We start from the raw sequence: 26,427 nt of genomic DNA, 5'->3' as shown, positions 1-26,427 counted from the left end.
CCCAAATGACACTTCTTTGTAGATGTCATAAAAAGAGTATTGGATGAGCATAAAGAAACCTTCTTGTTTTCCAGCCCTGGTAGACCCCCACCTACCAGCATTCTGACCCTAAGCAAGCCATCTAACCTCTCTGAGCCTTGGTTTCCTCACTGGTAAAATTAGAATAATAATAACTATCTCCATTATAAATTTGTAAAAAAGTACTAAATGAGTTAATATATGTGTAAAGAGTTTGCATAATGCCTGACACATATTTAGCATCTCATAAGAGCCAGATAACTGATAATAATAGCATCATCAACTATATCATGATTTTTAATTGTCAATGAATGCCAAGATCATTTGAAGTACAATAAAAAGTGACAGATCCTCTACCACATTATTTTTTCTCTAGGGACTGAAATCACCTAAAGATGGCAGACTCACCTCCAACTTTACGCACACAACAATCTTTATTGTCCCTAGAGAGGTGGCAACAAGTAACCCTTCAATGGAGCCTCCGGGGATTGACTGGCGGATTGAACAACCAGGATTCTCCAGGAGAAACTTTCATTTTCCTTGGACCAAAAAGACTTATGTTTTCTTGAATTATCTGGTCAAGAAATACCCAAGCAGTATTTCTGAAAACTTCTTCCATTCAAAATGTTCAGCATCCCATCAGCAAGTATCTTTGCTTAAATTACTTGCAGAAAAGGTGGGATGGACAAAATTACACAGAATTCTTTACAGCAGGGATTTTAATATGCCAGCAAGCCCTGTGGGTCCACGCTGGAGGGATATAATACACAGAATTGGTGAAACATAATTGGCCAATGAATTTCTCCCTAAGGTCTCAAGGAACCAGTCTAAAAAGTGCTGATCAGGAAGGACTGAGTTGAGTGTCAGGCAGAGGCATCTGTAGGAGCACAGAGGAGGAGAGAGCAGGACAAGCTGCTCCAGGAGACCAGGCCAAACATCTCAGACTCCAGTGTGCCCTCTTGCATCCCCTGGGGCAGCTGGAGAGGCACATCAGGAACTTCAAGGCTGAAACCTCTGGTTCCAACTTGCTCAATCACCCCTGACCCATTGCTGGGTACAAACAATTTTTCCAAACCAAAGAAACAAAAGGGCAAGATCCCTTACTTAGAAACTCCATCACTACAGCCAAGAAAACCTTTTCTCACACAGAAGACAAGGCCAAGTCTAGTTTAAAAAGAGACTCCCATCCGAAGCTCCTCGGGAGGGAGTTTGCACCGTCTTTCTTCTGTGGAAGGTCTAATTAGATTCTTTCTAAAAACAAACAAATAAACAAAATGGACTTTGAAGCCACAGGACAAGAATGTACACAATCTGGACACAACAGAATAGGCAAAACATTCCTAACCAAGAGCAAAAGTGTCCTCTTTCAAACAAAGTAAATAACCTGTAGTGGGGAGAGCAGATAATCTCTAAATTTGGGGGGCGGGGGGATAGACTGAGACAGATGCTGACCACACATTTTTTTCTGCTGGACAGCTGCACCTCTGGCCACACTGGCTGCTCTAAGGCTCACTTTTTAAACATAAATAACAGGGAGACAACTTGAGGTGCCTTACAAGCCTTAGGAAAACACTCAGATATAGTATTTGCTCTTCTCCTATATTTTAGTCATTTACTCTTTCATCAGAAACATTCTGAAGGCTGACTGTGTGCTAGGCACATCTAGGTATGGGAACCTAAAGCCAATACAAGATAGAGGTGTGTACACACGTACACACACACACACACACACACACACACACATTCATCCTCACTTCCTGGCACAGAGCTTCTAAATTCTTGGAGTTTCCCGAGTGATAGGAACATGTGTTGTCCCTCCAAACAAACCCTTTTCAAGCACCCCTGAGTTTATGCTAATGAGGTGATTCTTGGTCCCCCACTAGGAAGATTCAGGATAGGAGCTGAACAACAGGAAGACAAAACCTTGGTTAGAAGCCTGGAATTTTCAGCTTGGCTCCCCAACTTCCAGTAGGAGAAAAAGAGGATAGAGATGAAGTTATAATCACCAGTGATCAGTGATATGATTGATCAGTCATGCCTTTGTAATGAGAACTCCACAAAAACCATTAAACAATAGGGATCCTCAGAGAACTTCGGGGTTGGTGGACCCATGGAGATGTGGCATGCAGAGCAAGGGCAAGAAGTTCTGTGTGCCCCTCTCCCTGGCCCCTGCCCTGGGCATCTCTCCTATTGGCTACTCCTGAACTCCCATGAGAACCTGCTGATCCTGAGGAAAGCACTTCCTGAGCCCAGTGAGGCATCTAGCAAATTTCCAAACTACACAGGAAGCTGTTGAAACCTCCTGCCTTTGGGGCCAATTTGGACCGAAGTGTGGACTCCCCAGGGAGCCAGTACTCAAGAGTGACACCTGAAGCTGAGGAATTCTTGTGGGATTGAGCTCTTAAATTCCAAGAAGTTCCTGTCAGAACTGAACTGAACAGTAGGTCACCGGCCCACCACCAGTTGGCATCAGACGGAGAATTTTGTAGGGATTAGAAACACACCCCTGGGAGGCCTCTTTGAAAAAAATATTAAAATACCTTACACTTACAAGTTTAACCAAAACATATAGTTACTGTGTAGCATGTAAAATACACCTCAATAAAACTGATTAAAAATAACAATCTTATGACCAGAGGAATATATTGCTGGCGCCCTTGAAAACGAAGGGCCTAGAGCTTTGGGGCTTCCAGAAAAACTCTCTCCTTTATGGATGGAGTAGTGCAGAGGTGGGTGAGAGAGGTGGCTTCCTTCCTACCTGGGCTCTTGTTTCACCAGGAGTTGAGGACTTGAGAACAGCAGGACATAAAGAAGTTACAAGTGAGTAAAATAATCTCAGGGGCTGATAAAGGCTATGAAAAAAACGAAAAGGCAGAAAACGAACCATCAAAATGGGGATATTCAGTGCTGCATGTGTAGTACTTGAGCTGGATAATTCTTTGCTGTGGGGGCCACTCCATGCATCACAGGGTGTTTAGCAGCATCCCTGACCTTCACTTACTAGTTTCTAGTATCCTTCCTGCCCTAAGATGTGACAACCAAAAATATCTCCAGACATGGTCAAATGTCCCCTGGGTGGCACAGTCACCCTTAGGGTGAGAAGTGCTATCTTAGAGGAAAGAGTATGATGCACAGGTGACCAGAGAGGAATTAACTTCAGGGAGACATCTGAGCTGAAGCCTCAGGGACAGAAAGGAAGCCAGTCCCACAGAGACCAGGGGATGTAAGGCATCATGGAAAGAAGCTGGAGGAGGCAAAGCTCCTGAGTACTACGGGGGTAAACCTTTGGAGGATTGGGCTGGTGGTGGGCAGAAACCAGACGGGCAAGAAGGGACTAGACTTGAAGGCCAGAGTCAGGGGTGGGATTTGCTCAAGTACATAAAGAGAGGTGTGCTACATATTCTTTCAAAAGGGCCTTGACAATATGTGTAGCTATTAAATGACACAACTCAGTGGAGAATAATCCAATTAATGTGACTGTACTGGAAGAAAATGGATTGCTATTATGTTCCTTAATTGGCCCTTTCCATATACCACAAATTATCCCAGAAACAGCCATTCAGAAACCCAACACTCAGATTGTTCTTCCTTCAAAACTAAGTAATGCATGCTGCGGTGTACTTCACCTGTCTGCAGTGACCACATTTGGTGCCAGTCGACTCAGATTAGACCAGCTTCTTGGCATTCCCATGCATGGATTAAACCAAAGCACGGAGGTATATATTTCAGTTAGATTGCTCCTCAGCCTGGGCTCCTTTCTGTGCCCTGTGGGTGCAGGCTGTAACTGGGAACTTGGTGCCACTGTGAAAGATCAGATAACGGTCCCCAAATAGAAAGCATTCAATTACCCAGCCTTTGCTTGGATGCCCCCTATTAACCTTTGCACCTCAGGCATCATTAGCAGGCCGTTTATAACAAAATTGTAATTGAGAGATCCAGAAATACCATTTTAGATTAGGTAATTGAATGCCCCCTTGGTGTAAGATCGATAAAGGGCATCCAATTTCACCCTAGGAAAAACTTATTAAATTATTGTAGCTATAAGCTGATATAGCAGAAGAAAGATGTATTAAACTTCAAAAGAAATCTGGATGGATTTAAATAAATAGCTTCATTTGGGAAGAACATTTACATCTGCCCTCTGGGGAGAGTCAGGGAAAAATAGCTAATTACATTATTTTACTTTTATGTTTTAAGGGAAAAAATGTGATGGGTCTTAGTTAACCTTTATTAAAACACAAAGCCTTCTTCTGATTAGTATGTCTAAATGCTGACATCTTTCTCTGGGCTATGTATATGGAAATACATTTTTTTCAAAGGATATTAATCAACAAGTAACGGAAGGATTTTTTTTTTTTACATCTAGCTCAAAGATATAAGGTTGTCAATGAGAACGAGAAAAAGCTAACAAGACTGAGGAGTTCTATACAAACAAAAAGTTAGCAGTTTTAGTCTTATACCTGCAGTTTCACACTTTTAACCACATCACAGCCAATATACAGAATTAAGCTCTACTTCTAATTGAGAAGGGCCTCTAGCATAGTGGAAAGGACATATGTAGTGGTCATGGGGGTCAGGATTTCGAACTCATGTACCTAGTGATCTCACATGAGTCTCTTAAGCTCTCTGGCCCTCTGTGTTCTCAGATGGCATCCTTATGAGCAAGATATTGTGCACAGCACTGGAGTTAAGAGTCTGACTATTGGAGCCAACTTGCCTAGACTGGACCCTGCACAGGACATTAAAACTGTCTTCCCCACCCCCTTTCTTTGGATATAAATTGGGAGCAAGGATATCATAGCACTGCTGTGACCATTAAATGAACTAATTTGAGTAAAGCACTTAAAAGAATTTTTGGTCATAGTAAGTGCTCAATAAATGTTGGCTATTGTTACATATGCATAGTTCTGGCATACAGTATTTGATAGTTTATTATTGCTTATGATAGTTTGCATTACTGGGCCCGGTTTATTATTCTTCCCTGTATTCACGCTCTTTGTCTCATGAATGAGTTTGTTGTTCCTTCAACTAAAGGAGTACACTATTTCTTCAACCTTTGGCTTAAATTGGTTGACTCACTTCAGCCAACAGAATGAAGCAAAAATGACCATGTGCCAGTCATAAGCTCAGGCATTAAGGCACGCCATATGTCTACCTGTCCTCTGGCATCTTTGTTTTTGCCAGAGAAGAACATGGTGGGGCTGAAAGAAGGATGAGAGATGCATGTAGTAGAGCCACCTGACTAAGCTCTCTACCTGCAGCAGCCAGCACCCAGCTGACTGACCCTGGCCAATCCCTAGGGATGTAGAGGAAAGAATAAAGAGCTGCTGTTCAAAATCACTGAGGTTGTTCAGGGAGAGCTCATCACTGGATACAACTAACTGATACATTCTGTTACAGGTTATAAACAATAGGTGTTAAAGTGAAACTAGAATAACTGTAGGCTTATGAGATCCAAAAAGTGTGTTTGTAACAGTAAAGCAAATTAGGGGCACTTCAGGCCAAAGCAATTCACCCAAAGATGCACTGAATCCATTGAATCGGTGTTTTTTTCCATAAAGAATTTCTCTGCTAACACCAGAAGCTGATATGCTAAAATGATGCTGGAAACCCAGATAAGAGCTGATCCCAAATCAGGACACAACTGCCCCAAACGTCAAACAGCAGATTATCTTCTTGCACATGTGTGTTTATGACAACCACAGCTGTTTTGTTTCGGTTATCTGGACAACTGAGCCCACTCTCGCACCTCCCCACGAGGAGGTCTTCCTCCTGGCCTCTCTTCAGAGTTGCTGTAATTTCTCCCTTACTTCCTCTCTTTAATTGGATTTCTATGCCCAACTTTGTCTTTCCTGGTGCCTGGGACACCTTATCCATGCTTTGTCTACAGCAAGGATTCTCTAACCATGATCAGCAACATCTTCCTGGCTAGCCGAGATATGTGCCATATGAACCAGAGGTTGATTTTCAAAATTATTTTTCAGGCATTCTGAACTCTATAGTAAGTTTGTCATCAATGTTATTTTTGTTAATAACAACTTCCTTACATGTCTTATAGCACCGAATGTATATTCTAAACTAGCATTCTGAAATTCCACAGACTGGACCTCTAAGAAACATGCATTTTCATGGAGATCAACTCTCTACAATCTGCAGCCATCTCCTCCCTTGCATCTTATCCAGGAAGCGCTGCCCAGGATGCCCACTGGTCTCAGCTTGGTAGAAAGGTGGTGGCGGATCACAAAAATGGTTTCCAATCAGTCGATCTAAAGCATTATGTTAGGCTTTGGAGTTGAGCAGGCCTGCCTTTCAATCTACTTCAACTGTGTATGGGTTTTATGACCTCAGGCCACGAATTTAACCATCCTATGACTTGGTTTCTTCATCTATAAAATAGCAATGAAACTATCATGATCTCCCAGCATGAATGTGAAGAGGCAATACACATGAAATGGTGAGCTCTGCATACCTCACAGCGAGACTCTATAAATGAAACACACTCTTTGCATTATTATTGGAGAGGGGGCCTCAGCAAGGCCAGTAGCTCTGGGCAGCCCAGTACAGCTGCATGGACAACTCTGGAAAAGCTCAGCCCTACAGAATGGCCATCCAAGGTAGAACTTGTTTCATTGCTAAACAGAGAAGGCCAATTTTCTAGAAATGGGTCCATCCCCAAAGATCTGAGGAAATAGTGGGTACAGTCAGAGCCCAGGTCAAACCTGGCAGGCTCAAGAGAGCCATCCACCTGGCAGTGCAAGCCTGCACACACCTGGTTACCTAGTCTTGCTCTCTACAAGGAGGAAACTGAGTCCCCGCATACTCTTAAATTTCCCAACTCCTTGTAGAAGAGCAGGGCGGACGAAAGACCCAACAGTCTTAGCACCCAGCAACCCCGCCCGACCCCATACCTCAACTGAGAAGCCCATCCTGACTTCTGCTCATCACCCCGGCCTGGCCTCAGATGGTCCAGCAGCTCGCCTGGGCAGCATTCCTTCCCCTCCCAGTTCCTTCAGGAATCTCTTGCTAAAGAACAGCTTCACTGTCTCAGAAGCGCAGGCCAGGGAAGGGAGGGAGGCTTGCCAGGAGGGAAGAGGAAGAAACGGGGCTGCCTCATTCACTCTCTGCAGAGCGCCTTGTCCGCCTGGGGCATTGAGTCTTAAACTGTCTCAATTCTGACTCTATTCATCACTCAGGCGTATCTCCTCCAGGCTTCCCAGAGGGAAGGCAACAGGCACACACCAGGATAGAGACGAGGAATCCGGAGCAGAGGCTGGCCTGGAGCCAAGCATGGGGGCAGGGAGAAGGAGCAACAGAAAGCAAAGAGGGGCCATGCCAGGGCTGGGGGCTAGAAGAAGGAAGAGACAGGGTCAGCTCAGCTGCAGCTGAGACCACCACAGAGAGGAACAGAATGGCCCTCAAACAGAAGGCAGGCCTTGGAGAAGGGTTGGTTGCCCCCAACCCTTTTTTTTGTTCCAGCACATCAAGGAGATGAGCTCGGGCTCTGTGTGACTGGAGGTCCTGCAGGGAGGCCCCAGATGCCCAGGCATGATGAGGGGGCTTCCTTGACAGTATGCACTTGAAACTTCAGAGCCTCAAAGGTGTCACCTTCCCGCCAAGACAGGCCCCTTCTCCCAGGGATGTCCCAGTCCTGACTTGATCACTAGCCTACCCAGTAACTTCTCTCCAGGCCTGTTTCCAATAGGCAAGTTGTGTATTTGAGGCTACCTCTTTCAGCCCTAACACTCGCAGATGTGATCTGAAGTTAATTTCTGCTTAATAACCTCAGCCCTCCACCCTGTCATCACCTGTTTTGCCTTCCCAGGATGCTCAGCTAGCCACCCATGGTTTTGAAAAGCTGGCATAGCACTTGCTTTATTGACTGCCGAAGAAGTTGGACAATCAACTCAAAAGGTACACGAGTTTCCTCCTGAGGAGCAAGCAGCCCACGGCCTTTAGCACAAGTTGATCAATCACCCACACTGGGCAGGACCTGCATTTGCTGGGGCTATGGATACCAGGAACAAAGAGCCCGGGTTCCGGGAGCTGACTCCCAGCTAACTCCAGAGCACAGGTTCCTGGGGCTCCAGGAAAGTGGCCTCCCTCAGAGTTGTACCACCCATTCCAAGGACAAAGCTTCACAGCCAGCCCCACACTGGAGAATCTGCAGAAGATCCAGCTCTGCTCAGTGGGGACCCAACATCTTAACAACAGCAGCGACATACAGAACCACAATCCCTGGCAGGCTGGGCAGGAGGATTCAGGGGTCTCTCAATCTTCCCCAACATGGCAGTGGGGTCCAGTTCCTTGTGTTGCAGCCAGTTGCTTCTGTCTCTGAAAAGCCCAAAATACTGAGGTTTTCTCTACAAAGGGACAGAATGGACAAGAGACTGCAAATATGTTCACACTGTAGTTGTCATCCAGTGATTTTGGTATGCACAAAAGGCTCTAAAGGTCTTTGTGACACAACCAATAATTTTCTTTTTCTGAAGCTAATGGGGGGAAAACTATTTCAGAGCACTTATTTTATTATTTCCAGTAGTAATTCAAATCTGTGTAGGTATTTAGATTTTCAACTCAAGCTTCTCTTTCTATAGACTGTGGTTTTCTGCTAAGGTGAAATCCACTTGGGACAAGCTTCATGGTTTGCTAAGAAACCCTCCTTCTTAAAATGGCTCTGGGTGACTAAGTGAACATAGCCACAGAACCAGGAAGCATTTTAAGGGAATGTGTGGACTCAATGACCCCAGAGAGAGTAAAGGAAGAAGGAAATGCACACTAGTCCAGAGCCAGCCACTCACAGAGTACCATGCTAGGACCCTTGGAAACGGCAATTCTCTGAGGTCAGCATGGGGAGTTCCAAGTTCCAGGTGGGAAACTGAGCCACGGCCGGGTTAAAAACATGCCCAGAGTCACACTGTTCACTAGTGATGGAGCCCAATCCCATGGCAGGTCAGTTTGGCTGCAAAGCCTGTGATCTTTCTCCTGTGCCACAGAAACAAAGCTGTCACCAGCCAACTCAGAGTAACACGTCAGCCATCACCCCGCCCTCAGGCCACCTGCCTCCCAGGCCAGGAAGAGGGCTGAGCTGTAGCCTCAACCAAGGCACAGGGCCTTGCCCAGGGTGGGCACTCAGTGAATAGTTTCTAAAGTAACTAGGGAAGAAAGAAACTCAAAACATAACGAGTCTCCAGCAAACTACAGAACTGGGTGCTTGCTGCTTATAAGGAGAGGGAAACCAGCTAACAGCAACTAGGGGCTTCCTTGTGTCCAGACCCCAGGCTGGGGTTTGTATGGACCATCCTGTTTAAATGCCATGGTAGTCTAAGAGGAAAATACAAGCATTATCTCCACTTTACGGATGGGGAAACTGTGGCTTGAGAATGTAACGCCGAACACCCTCTTCCCCTGTACAACTTGCACAGGCAGGAGAGACTGGGCCTGGGGTATGCTGGGGGTCCAAGGGCCTGAACTAATCACCAGCTATGCCATAACTTCCTTAACTAGCCACGTGACCACAGGCAAACCCCCTTCACCACTGAGACCCTCATCCTCTTCTCAAAATAGACGTGGAAGGCTCAGCATTCGCACATGGACCCAGTGATCTCAGGAACCTACGGCATTTGAAAATCCCTTATCATTCTTTTTTGCCTGCTTCTGAGGGTTCCAAGTCTGCAACATCAGACCTTAACAACCTGGAAAAAAATACTACACAGTTTCAGACCAGGGGTCATTTTTGCTCTTGCGCAACAAGAACACAAAGATGTGTGGTCCAATCTGGTCGCCTTCCAACAATTTTTCCCTGATGCAAACAGAAAGTGAATGAAAAGAAATGGCACACAGACTACATATTAGGCCCAAAGGTGGCTCTGGTCCCAAACTCCTCCTGTCCACCTCGACCTGACTTCAGGGACATCGCAAAGGCTGTGAGCAGCAGAGATGGCAGGCCAGATGTCTTTCAGGACTGGTGGAGACGAAAGGTCTCCCGTAGACACAGAAATCACACATCCAAAACCAACTGTGAATAATGATTTTGCAGATGTACAACGGTGCCCTAGAATGAATACATTAGAGGTGGCACAATCGAAAGGGGAGCAGCTGCGCGTTCCCCACCAGATGGCCTTGCTATCTGAATAGTTAGTTGTAAACATTGTTTTGTTTTCAAAGATAAGCAAAATAAGAATCTGTTTAACCCTTGAAGGAGAAGAACCAGCTAAAAACACTCCATTGGAAGCTATTTCTTTGTGATAAAAGAGTGGGCAACCTGATCAACTGTCCTTGGAGGCTTTAGAATAGATGAAGCAGGAGTTATCATCCACCATGCACCCCCAGGGAAACCAGCCCTTACCATCATGGCAAGGGCAAGCAGATGGTCCAAGCACCACCCCACGTGTGGGCGTGGAGACCCCAGGGGTATGCAAAGGTGTGCCAGCACCCCAAGGGTTTGCAGCGATGTCAGCCCCAAGCCTTCCCAGCGGACATGGGGATGCACCAGCCCCCCAGCTGTGTGCAGAGGTGTGCCAAGGCCCCAGGTTTCTATGAGGATGTGCCAGTCCCCCAGGAGTATGTGGAAGTATGCCAGCAACTTCCCCTGGGATGTGCAAAGGTGTACCAGGGTACTGCTGGAGACTGCAACACAAGCTGAAGCTTTCATGTTTGAAAGACTGAAACACCAATTAACATCACTTTAAAATTAAGTTATACCCAGCTACATTACTAAATGATACAAAATCTGTACCAAGTTGCAGCTTGCCCTGCTGGCTGTAGAACCTCAGGGAAAACGTCTGTGTTCTGCCTTTGGAGGAGGAAAATTGGAGAGGCACTATTATAAGACAAGACGGAAGAAAGTAGCCTGAATTGAGCACCTGTTCTCTTCCCAAGCTGGGACCCAACTGCATTTCATCTACTCCTGACTGCTGGCAACACTAAAGGTGAGTGTGATCATCCCATTATACATACAGGAAAACTGAGGCTCTGAGTAGGTTAGTCACTTGCCCTAAGTCACATTGCAGGCAGGAGGCAGAGCTGAATTTAAACCCAAGCTCAAGTCTCAAATGCCCCTCTCCCCTTGAAAATAGGAACATTGTACATTCACATCCCACATCATTTTCCGGGAGCCAACTGTAGGATATACTTTGGAGGGCTTTGTCTTCCACATACAGTTCCACCTGGCTTCCAGTTTTGCTTACTCCAATCAAGTACCCCTTCTGTAACTGCAAAGACAACAAAGATGTAATAATAAATACCGAACAATAAATGTGTTGCAAACAGAAATGGACTGGGCTGAAGACTCTGGGCCTCAATTTCCCCATCTGTCGAAAAGCATGCACTCCTTCCCTCTCTCATCAGATCTTGTAGAACAGGGATAGAGGGGAGGCTACAGGACTTCCTGAGGCAGGGATGACTGAGCTGGTGGGCTGTGTGAAAAGTACAAATGAGAAGTTACACATAAGACTCATTTTAACCCCTCATTTCTCAAGTTATTTTGCAATTCCTTACATCCTCCCACCAGCTACACTATGATGTTCAACTGCTGTAAAATGATGATGATGATGATCCAATTCCCACTTAACTCAAATGATGCACCTGGGAGTAAGTGCAGGAAGGACACTGTCCTCTGCTTTCTCTGTCAGGATGAAGAAAAATCTGAGCAGACCACAGAATTTCCCAGGATGGATGCACACCTTTATAAACAGGCACAGGCCAGAAAGCACCAGATCCAAAAGCAAAAGGAAGAATATGACCCTGGAATGACACTGTCAAAGTGCCTTGTAGTCACAGTGCGCATGACAATGGGCATGTAAACATGATGGGGCGCAAAGACGAGGAGCCCAAACCCAGAGGGATATAAACAACACACACACACACTCACACACACTCACCAATGTGCCCATTTGGGTTGTGTCTACTCCTTCCTGGCTGTGTGTCCTTGTGCTCACTGCTTTAAACTTCTAGGCCTGTTTGCTCCCTTACAATGTTGAGAAAAGCATAGCATCTACCGCACAGAGAACTGTGAGATTAAGCAGGTTTAACTATGCGAAATGCTTCAGTGGGGCTACCAACTTCCGGTACCCAATAAGCCCAAGCCATAACCACTACCACTTCCTAGGGTCTCCTTCTTGCCTTTTCTGTCTCTGCAAACAGGACTTCAGCCAACCACAGGACTTTGGCCTGGTATCTGAAGTCCCAGCCAGGCCTGAATTGGTGGCAGAAGACCTATGTTGGGACCAAGGCAACACATGGGCCAGGTTTGAATAAGACCACCCGGAGGCACCCACTTTGCCTACAGTGAGGCCCCCTAGAAGCCCTGGGACACTAGAAGGCTGGAGCTGCCTCCGGGCGGAAAGAAAGAGCCAGAGAAGAAAGTCTCTTTGATTTTAGAAAGCAGTCCCAGTTTCTGAGATCCACTCAGATCTGGAATCTAGATTCTCAACCTCTGTAAACTAGGTCAAACAAGTATGTATTTATAGACATATCACCCAAGACACTGAACATGCACATGCCCGGTCTATCAGGAAAGGCCTTTTCCCCCTATTCTCTTCTCATTTAGTAAAGATAAATTTAAAATGTTTGGTGACCTTTTTTTCAGTCTGTCCAAGTTTCAATATTTGAAGCTGGAGAGGTAAACATTCAATAAACATTACACGAAGGGTAAATTCTCCAAGAATGCAATGTACGTCTTGGGGGCAGCTAAGACACTGCTCCAACTATGGCTTCTGAACTGTCTCGTCAAGAGCAGCGCTAGCTCTGGAGGGAAGCTGCGGCTCACAGCTAGGTGAAGTGGGGGAGGAAATGGGCGGCCAGGACAAAGCATATAAAATCAGCCATGTTTCTCGAGCTGGTCTGCGTCTTCAATTCTATGTAAACAAGTGAATAAAAGAAAATTTGTTCAAAAAATAATAAGGACCTTGGCTCAGGCCAACCATCTCCCACAAAGCAAATGATCCATGACAGGAGAAATGTGTAACCTCCTCGAATTAACCACAGGAAAATGGAATCTCTTCCACAAAGACCTGGAAAGCACTCGAGCCTCATAAGGAAGGTCTGGACTTGTATGCAGAGAGCAGACTTCCTCAGGGGTGAAAGGCAGGTCTCAAATTTTAAAAAGAAAAAAAGTCTTTGTAGCTGACTTCTTATCAAGAAAATTTCCCTGGTCTCTATTTCAGAAAAATAAATATTTGGCCAAAGTACACAGTTGTTTGGACCTCAAGTTGGTTCACAGTCAGATTGGATTCCCGTGGACACAATCCAAGTGCCTATGTGATGCCTTCTCCATCCTTCAGAAGGCACCATGGAGGCCAAGTAGCAGACCTGAGCACTGGACTTGGAGTCCGGGACAATTCAGGGTGAGCACAGCAGGAACATTCCTGGTACCTGGCTTTGTGGCGCTTACAGCCCAGTGGACCCACAAGATAATGCACGACCACAGCAACTGTGTGACTTTGGGAGATCGCCTGCCCTTGGAGCCCCTCCTCACCCCTGGGCTTGTAAACGAGGATGTGTACTGCACCTCGGCAGCACCACAGGGAGATTTAAGCTGAGAAACAAACCTCGACCTTAAACTGGCTGCCTCTGCCCGTCTCTCACTGTCTTCATCCCACTGTTTCTGCCTCTGTCAGTGTGTCCATCTCTCTGCCTTCCCTACCTTTCTCGGCCATCGCCATTTCCTGTAACACCACTGACCCTGCTGGACCCATCCCTGCTGCCTACCCTCCAGACCTGAGCCAAGGCAGATCAAGCTGGGCCCCTCCATTTTGCATCTTTGTGGGTGTCCGTGTTGACTGGCACCCACCTTAGCCATCAGGCAATGAGCTGCATGAAGGCAGGAGAAGGTCTGTCCATTTCTACAGAAACTTTCTGAAGGAAGAAGATTAGAAAGGGAGGGAGGCAACATATATAAAAATGGAGCACGGTCACTCCCAATAAATGTTTATATTTTTTGTATTGAGAACAGAATCTAAAATTCTACAGGTGTTTAAATCCTGCCTCTTCAGATGAGTCTCGCCTCACTGAAAACCCATTCCTTGGTGTCTTGCCAGCTGGATGCTCTCACCAGCCTCTGCCTTGGGGTGTTCAGGGGAACGGTCCTGGTGTAACGGGCCTGAGGGTTCCTGACTCCCACAGAAAGCTGCACCCTCCCTTGCCACGGAGTTCTGGGAGCAGATACATGGAGACTCGGGGCATCTCATTCTTGCCAACCTCGAGCACACCTCCTGGCTTTTCTAAATAAGCTGTCCCACTCAAGAAAACACCAAAATGATGTATCTTAGTAAATTGTATGATGATTCTTATCTGTGGGTAGTTTCGTTTTCTCCATTTTGTTTTGTTCTGCCTCATTTTTAGTTCTCATGTCCTTTTCAGGGGAACTTCCTTCAGAATCGGGATGACACCATTATTTACGACACACCACAAAATCCTACGTACTGAGGCAGGACAAAAGAAGGAGGGGAAAATCTCCCCTCTGTGGATTATGTTCCTTTCTTTCCAGTAAAGGAAATTAAACAGTGTTTCAAAAATATCAAGTGTTCAGAGTCAACTAAGAACTCAAATTAACCTTTCCCCTTTTTCTTTTTCTTGTTCTGGGCCCACAGCTACTTTTCCCCCTTTTAAACTACAGAAAAGTTAAATACCAAGTCACTTAGTGAGCTCCTCCACTGAATTAATTTGAGAGACTTGCTGATTTTTATGGGGGCAAAAATTTTGGGTTCCATAACTTCCCAGCACATTAAAGAATCCTGAGGCTGGAAAGCTTTTGCATCCACCAGCTCCATCCCAGCAGGGCAGAGGGCAGAAAGAGACTGCTGTTTCTCAGCCTTCTTAGCAACCCCGGGCAGGACTGGAACTCTGTACCAGGGCTCTGTCTCCATCACAGCCAGGACATGTTCTGTACCTGCTTCTCTGTTTCTGGGCCTGCCCCACACCTCTTATGAAAACAGTTAAAGAAACAAGTCTAAGCTGTCACATAGTAATTCCAGATTATCTTTTCTCTCAATGTTGGCAAACTCAGATTATGTTATCCTCTGGTGTAATACAATTGACATCATGGGACTGTTATTGAGTTCACTCCATCTGGTCTTTTCACACCCAAAGCCTTGAACAAAAATGATCATGAAAAACAAATCTCAAAGACTTTTCCCCCCAGGAATGGCCAAAAGTGTTCAGTTTATAATTTAAAAAAGAGATGGAGACATTTCATCTGGAGAGGGGATAACCCTACCTGGCTGCCAAGCACCTCCCTGCCAGAGAGGTGAGTTCCAGCCAAAGTGATAGCTCATTCTCTGCACTGCTATCCCGTGGCCCTCCTGCTCCCCCACCAACTGAGCCCCAGCCCAGCCACAGCTTTCTGAGATCATGCAGGGCTTTCGAGTGACTGCAGGACTGTGCTAATGTGCGCTATACGCTCAGCCTCCTCCAGTGTCCCATCAGTCCCCATTCTTCTAGGGTCTGACCCACCCTCAAAGGATCTGCAGCTGGCGTGTGGGAACAGCTACACAGTCCAGAGTAACTGGCTGGGCTTTTCAGAGCATCACTGAGCCCACTGCCCCCAGACCCGGGGACAAGAGCACCTCCAGCCTCACACACCCACCAGAGGACACAATGGATGTATCAAGGCACCTGCAAGCAGCATACTTCAAAAACCCCTTAAAATTATCTTTGGTGATCACAAGAAGATTAGAAACATTTAAGAGGTATCATGAAGCTCTTAGATATTTATCTACATTGGATATTTTCTGGCCAGTAATTTACATGCACATTATTCATTGAAATTGCAGGCGTCTTTCAGACTTATTCAGAACAATTTGCTCAGTAATCAGTGCTATTCCTTGAGAAGGTAAACAAAGAAGGGCTCGCTTCTGTCCTGGTTCCTAAAGCCGGCAATCCAGGTGAGCATGGAGGCTGCTGGAACGGAAGTTCAGGGGCAGATGGTGGCATCTGAGAGACCACCTCATTTAAAGCCCTCATTTCCAAGACAAGAAGCAGGGTCAGGCAATCTGCCCAAAACCAAGGCTGACTTGGAAGATCCACAAACAGAGAAGTTGGAGCATTTTATTTGTTGGGCAATTAAGCCTATAACTCAAAGCCTACACCATCAAGTACTTTGGGAAAGAAAGTTAGAAATTGAAGTCAATATCATTTCCCCTCAGTAGAGTTGTGTTTTCAAATTTCATTAAAGGTTGTGTCTAAGCATATAAAGTGAGACTGATCTATTGAGGCAATTATCATGGTACTCAGTGTCAAAACTCCCAGAAACTTTGCCTCAACTAGCGAAATAACTGAAGCCAAAAATAAGCATATGGGTAATTCCAGGAATAGCCAACTCAACTTCTCACCTTCACCGGAGGGCAGAGGCACAGGCAGAGGCAGGGGATGCTGGAGCGCAGTTTCCATGTCAGAGTGGTTGTATGTATTGAGCACTTGGAGCAAAGTGGTGGTTACAAGGACAGGAGCCATCTAGATGCCTGGGCCTCTTGTCATTAAGCCCATCTCAGTTCATCTTAAAAATGAGGACGACAGTAATAAGATCAGTCCAGTGAACCACAGAGAACTAAGAGACTCCATGGGAAGAGTTGAGCAAGGAGCCTGTCACCCTATAATTGTCCGAATAGTTGGTAGCTGCCTTTATTATGATAATCACTATTACCATCATTATTCCTATATGCCACCTGCTCTTTGGTCTAAGTCTAGTAACGTGCAAGCTATGTCTCTGGTCTGACCTGATCTGTGTCATTCTGAGCTCTTCTAGAAGCCTGGCTCTCTGAAATGCATCAGCAATGAATTACTTCACTGTGTTGCAATAGCTGATCCTTCATATTGTAATCCAGAAAAAGAAGATCAAAACACATGCATTTTAATGTATTCTAAGTCAGTTGTGAAAAGCATTGCTATGTATTTATAAAAAAAATTCTTTCATCACCTGCCTTACTATCCCTGCTCTCATATACAGGGGGAAAAATAAAAGGGAGACCTTGTCTTGGGAATAACTGCAAAACAATTGATTTTAATAAGACACACAAATTCAACAATAAAAAACAGGATCTTTTTTATTTTAGAATGTCTGGTCTTACGGTATTTTGGACCCAAGAGCACACGAAGAATGTACAGCAAGGAGATAGTCCAAGCTAGGAAGGAATTGTCAGAACACATCTGAGCACATCTCTCCGGGTTGTTTGTGACAGACCCGAGTGGGACAGGACCAGGCAGGGTGAACTCTTGGCTGCTCGGCAATGAGGCCAGCTCCTCGTCACTGCAAAGATACCCATGGAAGTCAGCATCACTCCCTAGGGCCCCTCTCAAGGAGCTGGTGAATCTGTGCTTTGAGATTCACTAGATCAAGTTGCAAACTCCCACAAACCAACATCCCACGGAGTTCCCACATCCTGTAACATTCCTGCATATAGAAAAAGTTGAGGTTCATCTGAATCCTGCAGGTTCTGCAGGGCAAATAATGCCATGTGGCCAAGGAAATGCAAGAGTTTAGCAAAGTTCAAGTTAGTCCTTCCTGTTTTCAGGGCTTCCTCCCTCACTGGCAGGACAGCGTGGACGATGGTAGACAGAGGTGTGTGACACTGTACCACTGCAGAAACCATCAGGGCCAGCCCTGGGGACTTGGGAAAGGGGAGCCTGGCAAGTTTCAAGTGTCTCTATCCCATGCTGTGACATCAACATCAAGGTCATTGTGCATCAAAGGGTGATACAGAAGGAGAAACATGAGCAAGCAGAGCAGCATGCAGGGCCTGTGGCTCGGGAAACGCTAATCAGGCTGGGGAGTCCAAGTTTATGTTTTCAGGTTGCAGAAATTTGACTCACTGACTTTAAACAGGGGAGGTGGTGCATCAGACCCCCAAATCAGGACCAGGGATCCTCCACAAGCTCCTGCTGAGGAACATGTGGACACAGAAGCCAGCCTGAGGCCTGGCCCCCACCGACAGTCAGCTTGTCTCTGCCAGAGCAGATTCCAATCCTTCCAAGAAGGGAACCAGATTTCTCTCACTGCCTGACTTCAACATTTTCTGTTCCCCCAGGCCTGGCCAACCAGGATTGTGAGCTTAGGTTTCATTAAATGTGAACTACCATAAGGGTGAAGAAGTCACCTGGCTGGAATGGGAGTTTCCCTGAATCTAAGATCCAGCTGTGTCCCTCTTTAGCTACAGGACACTGGACAAGTGGTCACATCTGCTTCCCAGAGGCACATGAAAATAGTGATGTAGGCCAACAACCTTCAGGAGTAAGTGAATTAGGACAATTGGGTAAGTTTTGTAAAGAGAAAAAGGCTTACAAATGCAAACATTTCTCTTTGCAATAAGTAAGAGCCACACCATGTCCAAGAAAACAGTTTCTGGGAGAAAAAGAAAAATTTGCATTAAGGGTTTCAGAATAAAGCACAATGTATATCTGAGGTTTCTAACAGTCCCATGCCTCTGCCCTCTGGAAATTTCTTACAAGAAAAATGCAAGTGACCGCCTGCTGGAGGTCATTCTCCCTACCCCTGAGGGCCACATGTGACCCTTAGATTAAGACAGCAGGCTCCAAGTAAATCCACTCCACATCACAGGCTAGTGGGAAGCTTTCAGAATCTAATGAAGATGACAGATAACATGTCAGGTGGACTAAGTGCTAAACGCCAGAAGCTGCTGACACACTAGCGTGCTGGCTTGCAAGTCCCTGCCTGCCACAGCCTGCACAGGACACCCTCCTGGAGACCCCCACTACTCTTCCTGAAACAAAAGGCAAATTCAGGAGGCAGAAATGAAACCCAATATTTTTCTGTTTTTTAGTATTCAGAGTTGCTGTCTAATCCACCGGAGTTGAAAATTAAATTAAATTTGAATTTAAAAGCAGAGTTCTCACTGACTAGTGCTGCTGGTATAGCTCAGGGGAGACAAACTCATGTACGGTCTTCCTGGCATGGAGCACTGGAAAGATACTTGTTCTGAAAGGCACCACATGGTATAAATGGCAGGAAGAGCAGGGATCAGACTTCTAGGACACTCCCTCTTGGGACAAAACATCCAATAGGCAGGACTGAGATAGGCTAGACAGAGACCAAGAGACCTGTCAGCAACCAGTAGAGGCATCCTCAAGGCCCTTGGGGAGTCAGCCCCCAGTCCTGCTCCCAGGAGAGCAAAATGTTAGGAAACATCCCATCATCCCCTTCAACTCCCTGCTCAACTTCAGCATCAAAGGGAGAATCCCCATAGCAGTGCTGTCCAGCAGAAACACAATGTGAGCCACAACATTCCACAAGTTAATTTTCATATTTTATTCATCCTAGTCTATCCAAAATATTATCAATTCAACATGGATCCGATACAAAAGTTATTAATGAATAGAAGTTAATTAATAGAAGTTTCTATTCATAATTCACACTAAGTTTTCCCAAGAAGTTTTTTTTTGTTTTTGCATTTATCAACATCTATCTCAGTTTGGATCTTAACTTTTCACCAGAAGTACTTGCTCTGTATTTAAAGTTCATATAACGTACAGATAGAAAGAGAGTTAAATGCCCAAGTTGCTCCAAACATTAAGTCTTCCAGTAACTGAAGTGAAAATTCATTTTTAAATGTAAATTAGTTAAAGTGAAACAAAACATAACATTTCATTTCCCTGTACTAGTCACATCTCAAGTGCTCATGGGCCACTTGGGTCTGGTCTCGCCTTGGGGGATAGCAAGGTGGGGAGGAAGCAGGTACCCAGCATCTCTAGCATCTCAGGAGGTCCTGCTGCTCTAGGATGCTGGGGACAGATGGGAGCCCTGAAGGGTGAGCTCTTACCTCCTCACTCCCCTCCCTTCCAGCCTCTAAACAGAGCCCCTGAGAAGCCAGCTTCCCAAAATGGATGGGAGTCTCACCACAGGCACTGGTCCAGATCTGCCGAACCTGCCCAGGCAGGGCCAGGGCAGGGAGTAGTCATCCCAGGTAGAAGTCTAGAGTGCTCTCCCCTTCAATTTCCTGCCTATACAGGGTGACCTGTACACCTGCACTCAGCTTGTGGGCAGGAAGAATACTCAGTAATTCCAGCTACCTCTTCCCAGTCACACTGAGCAGCCCTGAGGGGAGGAAAGGCATGAGCTCCTCAAGAGAAGGGAATGCACAGAATGGGTTGGTTCGGACCCAGGACTGATCTGCAAATGAAGTCTGGTTTCTGGCAAAATATGACCATGGAAGGTTGGAATCCAGAAGAATCAAGGGTATCTTTCTGGGGCACCATGGGGAACTTCTCTCCCCAGTTCATCCAGTGATTATCCCCGAGGTCTTATCTTTTAGGGAAATTGGGCAGGGGACAAAGGGAAGTCTGCCTCACCTTCCATTTTTCCAGGCTCTATTTTACCTTTCGGGGGAGTCTCCAATTGCTGATGGGAACCCTATAGTATGATCACTCGGATGATCCCCAGACCAGGCATCTACTCTTGGGCATGTGCCCATCAGAACTCATCATTCTAAACTCATCAAAAGACAAAAGCTGGAACAACCCCTGGATCTATTTGTAAAGCTCCAACCTGGAAATCGCATGATGTCTACACAGAGTAGGATGAGTAAATGGAATCCAGCTATGAAAATGAATAAGCAACACCAGGGAAGAATCTCACAAATGCAGAGTTGAACAAAAGAAATTAGATACAGAGGAGAACATAACCACATAATTTCATTTATAAAAAGTCCAAAAACAAGGCAGAAAAATCTGGGCAATGGGAGTCAGGATAAAGGTTTCCCTTGGACAAGGGTGGGGAAGTGGTTAAAGACCTGAACTGGGCGTGCGGCTTCTGGAGTGCTATCCACACTCCTGATCTAGGTGCTGTTTGCACAGGTTAGCTCTGTCTGTGAAAATCTGTCAAGGCTACACTCATGATAGGTGCTCTTTGTGTATGTTACACTCTAACTTAGAAATAGTTTTTAAAAAACGAAGATAGCTGGATCAGTACCATTAAGTTTCTGTCCTGTAAGGAACTAAAGGAGAGGTGAAGGGTCGATGGTCAATCCCACACTAGAGATCGAGCCAACACAGTCCACCAGTCAATGGATAATCTGGCCCTTGCCCTTTGACCCTGAAGGTGAGTATTCTCCCATCCAAACAATGCCCATCTCCTTCCCAGAGCACCAGGCCAAAGCCTCCTCTGTCCCAACATTGGAAAAGTTAATAGAGCTCATGACCACTCAGGGTTTACTTTGTGACCCAGCTTGCCAATGTCAGAAAGCTAATGACCTCTGGTTGCTAGACTTGATGGGTTTCCAGGGTCTTAAATTGCTCCTCTGGGTGAATTCCAGATGGACTTCTTAGCAGCCACCTGCAAGCCAGGCATACAAGAGCAGGGGAGAGCTCCAAGGCCGGACTTTAAAAAGAGATGTCGCCCATATGTTTTTTCCCCTCTTTCCACAGAAGGCTTCCTTGGAGCAGAACTGCACATAACAGCAAGCCCAGATACATCCTGCTGTATACCCACAAAGTGACTTGCGATGTGTCCCAGGGTCGTCCTGTCACTCTAAAGTGTGTCCCCAGCACAGGGAAGAGCTCCAATCCTTACCCTTTTGCCATAGAAAGTTCCCACCCTGCACATGGCTTCCATAGAATTTCTCAAAGTTCTCAACTCTCTCCATAGAGAAAGAAAATAAATAAATCTCTGGACCCTTAAATACCAGCTGAGGAAGCTGAGCTCCCCTCAAGGCACTAAACAATGTTCATCATTTGGACTGCAGGGGTGAAATTCTGGGGGCAGGCAGGGGAGAGGTGTGTGGATATAGTTTTATGGGAAACTGGTCAGCTGTGGAAATCAATCCAGTCTCCAGGAACAAGGATTCTGGCACATTCTGAACCTTAACAAAGGAACCACAGGTCCAGGTGCCTCACTAGGGTTTGGGTAACCTCCAACCCGCAGGCACGGCCTGTCAAGGAGGCCTTCCAGGACCTCCCCCTCCTGTCCTCTGGGCTCAGTGCTTACTTGCTTCACCCCCTCCGAGCTTCCTCCATCATTGCCTGGAGCTCCAATGCCACACTGCACCCTTCATCAGAGCCTGTACACTGCTTAACACCCCACCCCATGCCTCACCTTTTGGTGCTGCTCACAATTAACGCTAGATGCTCACTTGAAGAAGTGTTGCCACTTGGGCACTCCCTGGACTCTAAGCTCCATGAGCGTAGAGCTTGGGCAAGTCACTCACTCCTGCCTCTCACAGTCAGTGCTGAATTTCCTGTCTGTGTCCCCTGTGGTTTAGGGTTCAGAATGGGGATGCTAAAGCATTCCAAGCGCCTGGCTGTCCATAAAGTCATTTTCACCTTCTCTGACATCTCCTGTTGCACAAGAAGAGCTGAGCACAGCCACTGGGACAAGTCCTAGAATCAAACATCAGCCCAGGGACTGCTAGCTAGGTAGAACTGGGCAAGTTATCTAACCTCTCTGAGCCTGTAGAAACAGGTGTCATGTTGCCTACTCTTCAGGACTAGAGAGACTGACTGAGCACTGCAAAGCAGAGACCACAGAGCCTCAACTATGACATGTCTTTCTCCTACTTTCATAGTTTCTTCCATCTGAGGTCATTGACCAAGAACACCAACTGAGGCCCTCACAGGAGTCTCGTGCCTGAACCATTTGTCCATTACCAGACCCCTCTGGGTGCAGCTGTGCTGGGAAATCTTACTATTCAAGATATCTTAGATTCTCACATGAGGAAATAAAAGTATCCTTTTGAATATAAAAACAATGAGTGTAGATGTTTTAACAAGGAAAATAAATAAAATGAGCTTTCTTTGAAGATGCAGGTGTTCTATTTGTTATTGACTGAATAAGTTAAGTACTGGCTGAATCTTCCCATGATTGGGAGGATCGGATTCCAAACAACCCAGACTTCCCTTCACAGGTCCTCAGAACAGGGGACTTCCTGCCCTGCTTTCTCTCCACAGCCAAGAGGCATACAAGACAGTTTCTGTCTTTCTTCCTCCCAGCTCATTTAGACTCATCAGCTTATGACAATGTGGGGAGAGCCCAGCGTCCTGGCTTGCTCTGAGCTCACAGGTCCAGTGGCCTTTGTACAAACCCAGGACAAAGGGAGGAAACCCTAGGAAGGATACATTTCCCTCCTCACACGCTGCTCTATCTATTTTCTCTGAGCAGAGCAGAAACCTCCCACACTGCTCCCCAACATAAAGGTAACTTTAATCCTCATTCAAGATCCAGTTCCTATTTAAATCCTGAAAAGTCTAGGCTCTCCTTGTCTGGGAGCCCCCTCTTTGGCAGCCAGCCCTGGATGCTACTCTCTCCTGGCTTCAGAGGGGGAAAGGGCACCCACTGGGCTTGGACAAGTCTGGGCTCAACACGCTGGAGGAGAACAAAGACTCGACACAAATGAGCATGGGTTCCTTCCAAGCCCTTAGCCGTGTGCTCCAGGGCAGGGATGCCTCTGTGCCTCTGCGCTGGATTTTGTTTCCTCTCCAAGCCATGCTGTGCCCCCACATCAGCTTTGTGAGTTGGCTTCTTCATGATTCAGAAGTGACAAGGGTGACCTGCGGTGGCCCCTGAAATCATAGGCTCTCTGTAAGGGCATTCCACTCAGTTAAGAAGGGGAGAGTCCAAGCAGAAAATAGAGATGAAAAGCCAAGAGATGAGCTTCCCTTCTAGACCAAAACACAGAGCCACCTTAGCCGTTCACTGCACTAGATAATTGCTGTTTGTCAGCTCTTTCCACTTTGCAGTGAAAAATCACCAGAACTTGCTACAGACACTCTGTCTCACTCTCACAGTGAAGGTTTCATATTCATGTTTCCTCTTCTTCTTAAAGCTGTCAAGACAGTGGATTTCACTAGAGAATTGAATTCTTGCTCCTGTCCTTTCTGAACACCCAAGAGGTAGACTGTTTCCGATTCCTGATGCATGGAACCTGAGAGACCCACATGAAATCCCAGAGCCAGGTGCAGAGAACGGCTCTTCTCATTCAGCTCCGCAAACACCTCCCAAGTTTGTACTCAGTCAGGCACCCTGCCAGACTCATGTCACCAAGGTGAGGCAGCTGCAGCCCCTGCCCTTGAAGCGTTTAGTCTACTCCACCAGGTGCTCTAAATCAAGTCATTCCAGGTCCAGCATTATAAAAGGTTCCTGAGCCGGTTCCACAGTCACACGGTAGCCTTCATACTCAGACCTTCTCCCCACTTGGTGTAATACTCTGCTGTCCCCTTCTAAAATTCTTAATAATTTATTTTTAAGAAGAGATTCACATTATTATGTTGCATCGGGCCCTGCAAATTATATGGCTGATCCCGGCATTGCCTGTAAGAGTTAATCAAGACTAGAGAGACCGAACTCATCCAGGGCACCTTGCTTATTCCTGATACATGTTACAGCTGAAGAACAAATACTCAGGAAATGGCATTATGCCTTGGGTTTCAACTCATCACTGATGTAAGCAGGGACATTTCCAGGAATGGTTCAGAATGAACATCACAATCTCTACTTTACCAGGCGGTTAGCAAAAGCTGATTCCATGAGCCTGTTTATCATAACTTTGATCTCTAACGTCTAACGCAGCTCTGCTTTATGATTTAAAAAACATGGGCCCTTTAATTTATCACACTAATGTGATTACACATTCATCCCCAGAGTCTAGGCCATATCATAGGCACTCAAGCGAGGCCACGGGTGAAATTTATGAGCTGAGATTTACCTGCATTCAGGCCCTATAAATGGGAAATCTTTACCTTAGTCAAGTGACGTGCTCAGTCCAAAACCTGAAGAAAAATTAAGCCCTTCAATCAGTGTCCTGCTTTGTTAGTTTTTACAACTTATCCCAACCCTGCACAATTTAAACACCGTTTACAAACAAGTTTCACTTTGATCTTCCTTGGTGGAGAATGCAAAATCAATTAGGTACACACAGATAAAGCCCTCACATCCCATTCTCGTGGCATCTCACAATTAATGCTGCCCATGAGGCCAGGCAGCTGGACACGCATACACACAACACACACACACACACGCGCGCGCGCACAGGCACAACTCCTCTGGCTAGGACAAACGTCACTCGACTCTGGAGCTGAGCCTGATGATGTAGAAATATCCCAAGGCATGGTTATTCTGCATTGTGAAGAAATCAGTTTGTAGTTTAATTAAAATACACCAGAGCATAGTTCAGTTGGAATGGAGACTCCCATTGAACCTAATTAGGCTGCAAAAATCTCAACCTTAAAAACATCTACAAGGGGGAGGATAGAAATTTTGAGTGCATCTTTTGAGTGTTTTCAGCTTTTCAGTTCCCCTACTCTACCAGTAGAATAGTTTCACCAGGAAAACTAACTCTCTGACATGGAAGGATAGTAACAGGTCTCCTCTAATAAACCTCTGGCAGGTGAGACAAGAGCACTCAGATAAGTCAAGTGAGCAGCCCTGAACACAGCACAGCCAGTGAGAACCACAGCCAGAAGTGTGTGAGTCTGAACTGAGGAGGGAGCCCTACAAAGTAAGACCAAGCAATCTCTTCAGACTGCCTGGGTTCAAGCCCTGACTCCACTAAGCTGTAAGAACCTGGGCAGGGTGAACGCTGCTGAGCTCAATTTTTGCTTCTGTAAAATGGGGGTGTTAATTGTTTCCCCTTAAAGGTTGCTGAGGGTATATGTGCTGACGAAGCAAGCACTAAGGTTGCTGAGAGTATTAAATGAAATTAGGTAGATAAAGCCTTGATGACACCTACTCAATACATGTTGGTCACTGTGATCAGAACTCAGATTCCCCAGTTCCCTGTCCTCTGTCCTGTTATCTCACACTGCTCTCTAGGGTTCTTTATCTTGGAGACTCCCTCAGACCTGGGAAGAACATACTGTGTGTATGCACTAGAGATGATGCAGGAAGCACCGCAGAACACAAGGCCCCAGCACACATTAAATGTGTATCACATGGCTCTTCCAAGTATTCGTTGACCTAATGGGAACTAATTTTAATTGACTGCCAATTGGAAGGGATCCAAAAATAATCTAAAAGATAAACAACAACAATGAAATTTATGAAATTCTAAATGCTTCCAAAGTGCTATGGATCCCTACATTTAATAAAATTAGAAGGCAGCAGAATATGGTCTGCAGCTGGGCTAATGGTAATGTACAAGCATCCATTTCCTGGTCTTGATGCCTTAAGGTTATATGAGACATTATCATTGTGGGAAGTTGGGCAAAGTTAACAAACTCTGAGCTAATTTTGCAACTTCCTTTTTTTTTTTTTTTCTGTAGTGAGGATTGAATCCAGAGCCTCCACACTGAACTGCAACCCTAGCCACCCTCCTTTTTGAGATACGGTCTCCTTAAGTCACTAAGTTGCCCAGGCTGGACTCAAGCTTGCAATCCTTCTGCCTCAGCCTCCCAGAGTGCTGGGATTACAGGAGAATGCTACCATGCCAGCTAAGTTTTGCTATTTCTTGTGTCTGAAAGTATTTCAAAATA

General features: G+C 45.9%; 1 protein-coding gene across 10 annotated transcripts in view; it reads right to left on the bottom strand.

Moving 5' to 3' along the window:
* Chst15 (carbohydrate sulfotransferase 15) overlaps window positions 1-26,427 on the bottom strand; it is an 82,099-nt gene that overhangs the window by 38,710 nt on the left and 16,962 nt on the right. For 2 of the 10 annotated variants that reach the window (XM_087185188.1, XM_087185189.1), the window contains exon 2: window positions 16,347-16,510. The exons of the other annotated variants lie outside the window; for them this stretch is intronic. The gene's annotated coding sequence lies outside the window, so the exon portion shown is untranslated. The remainder of the gene's footprint in view (window positions 1-16,346; window positions 16,511-26,427) is intronic. 10 annotated transcript variants of the gene reach the window in all.

Source organism: Heterocephalus glaber, unplaced genomic scaffold (genome assembly GCF_053883595.1).
Source record: "Heterocephalus glaber isolate CG9 unplaced genomic scaffold, H.glaber_assembly_v1.0 deba00001497, whole genome shotgun sequence".
Lineage (NCBI taxonomy): Eukaryota > Metazoa > Chordata > Mammalia > Rodentia > Bathyergidae > Heterocephalus > Heterocephalus glaber.
This window is presented reverse-complemented; position numbering and strand designations above follow the sequence as displayed.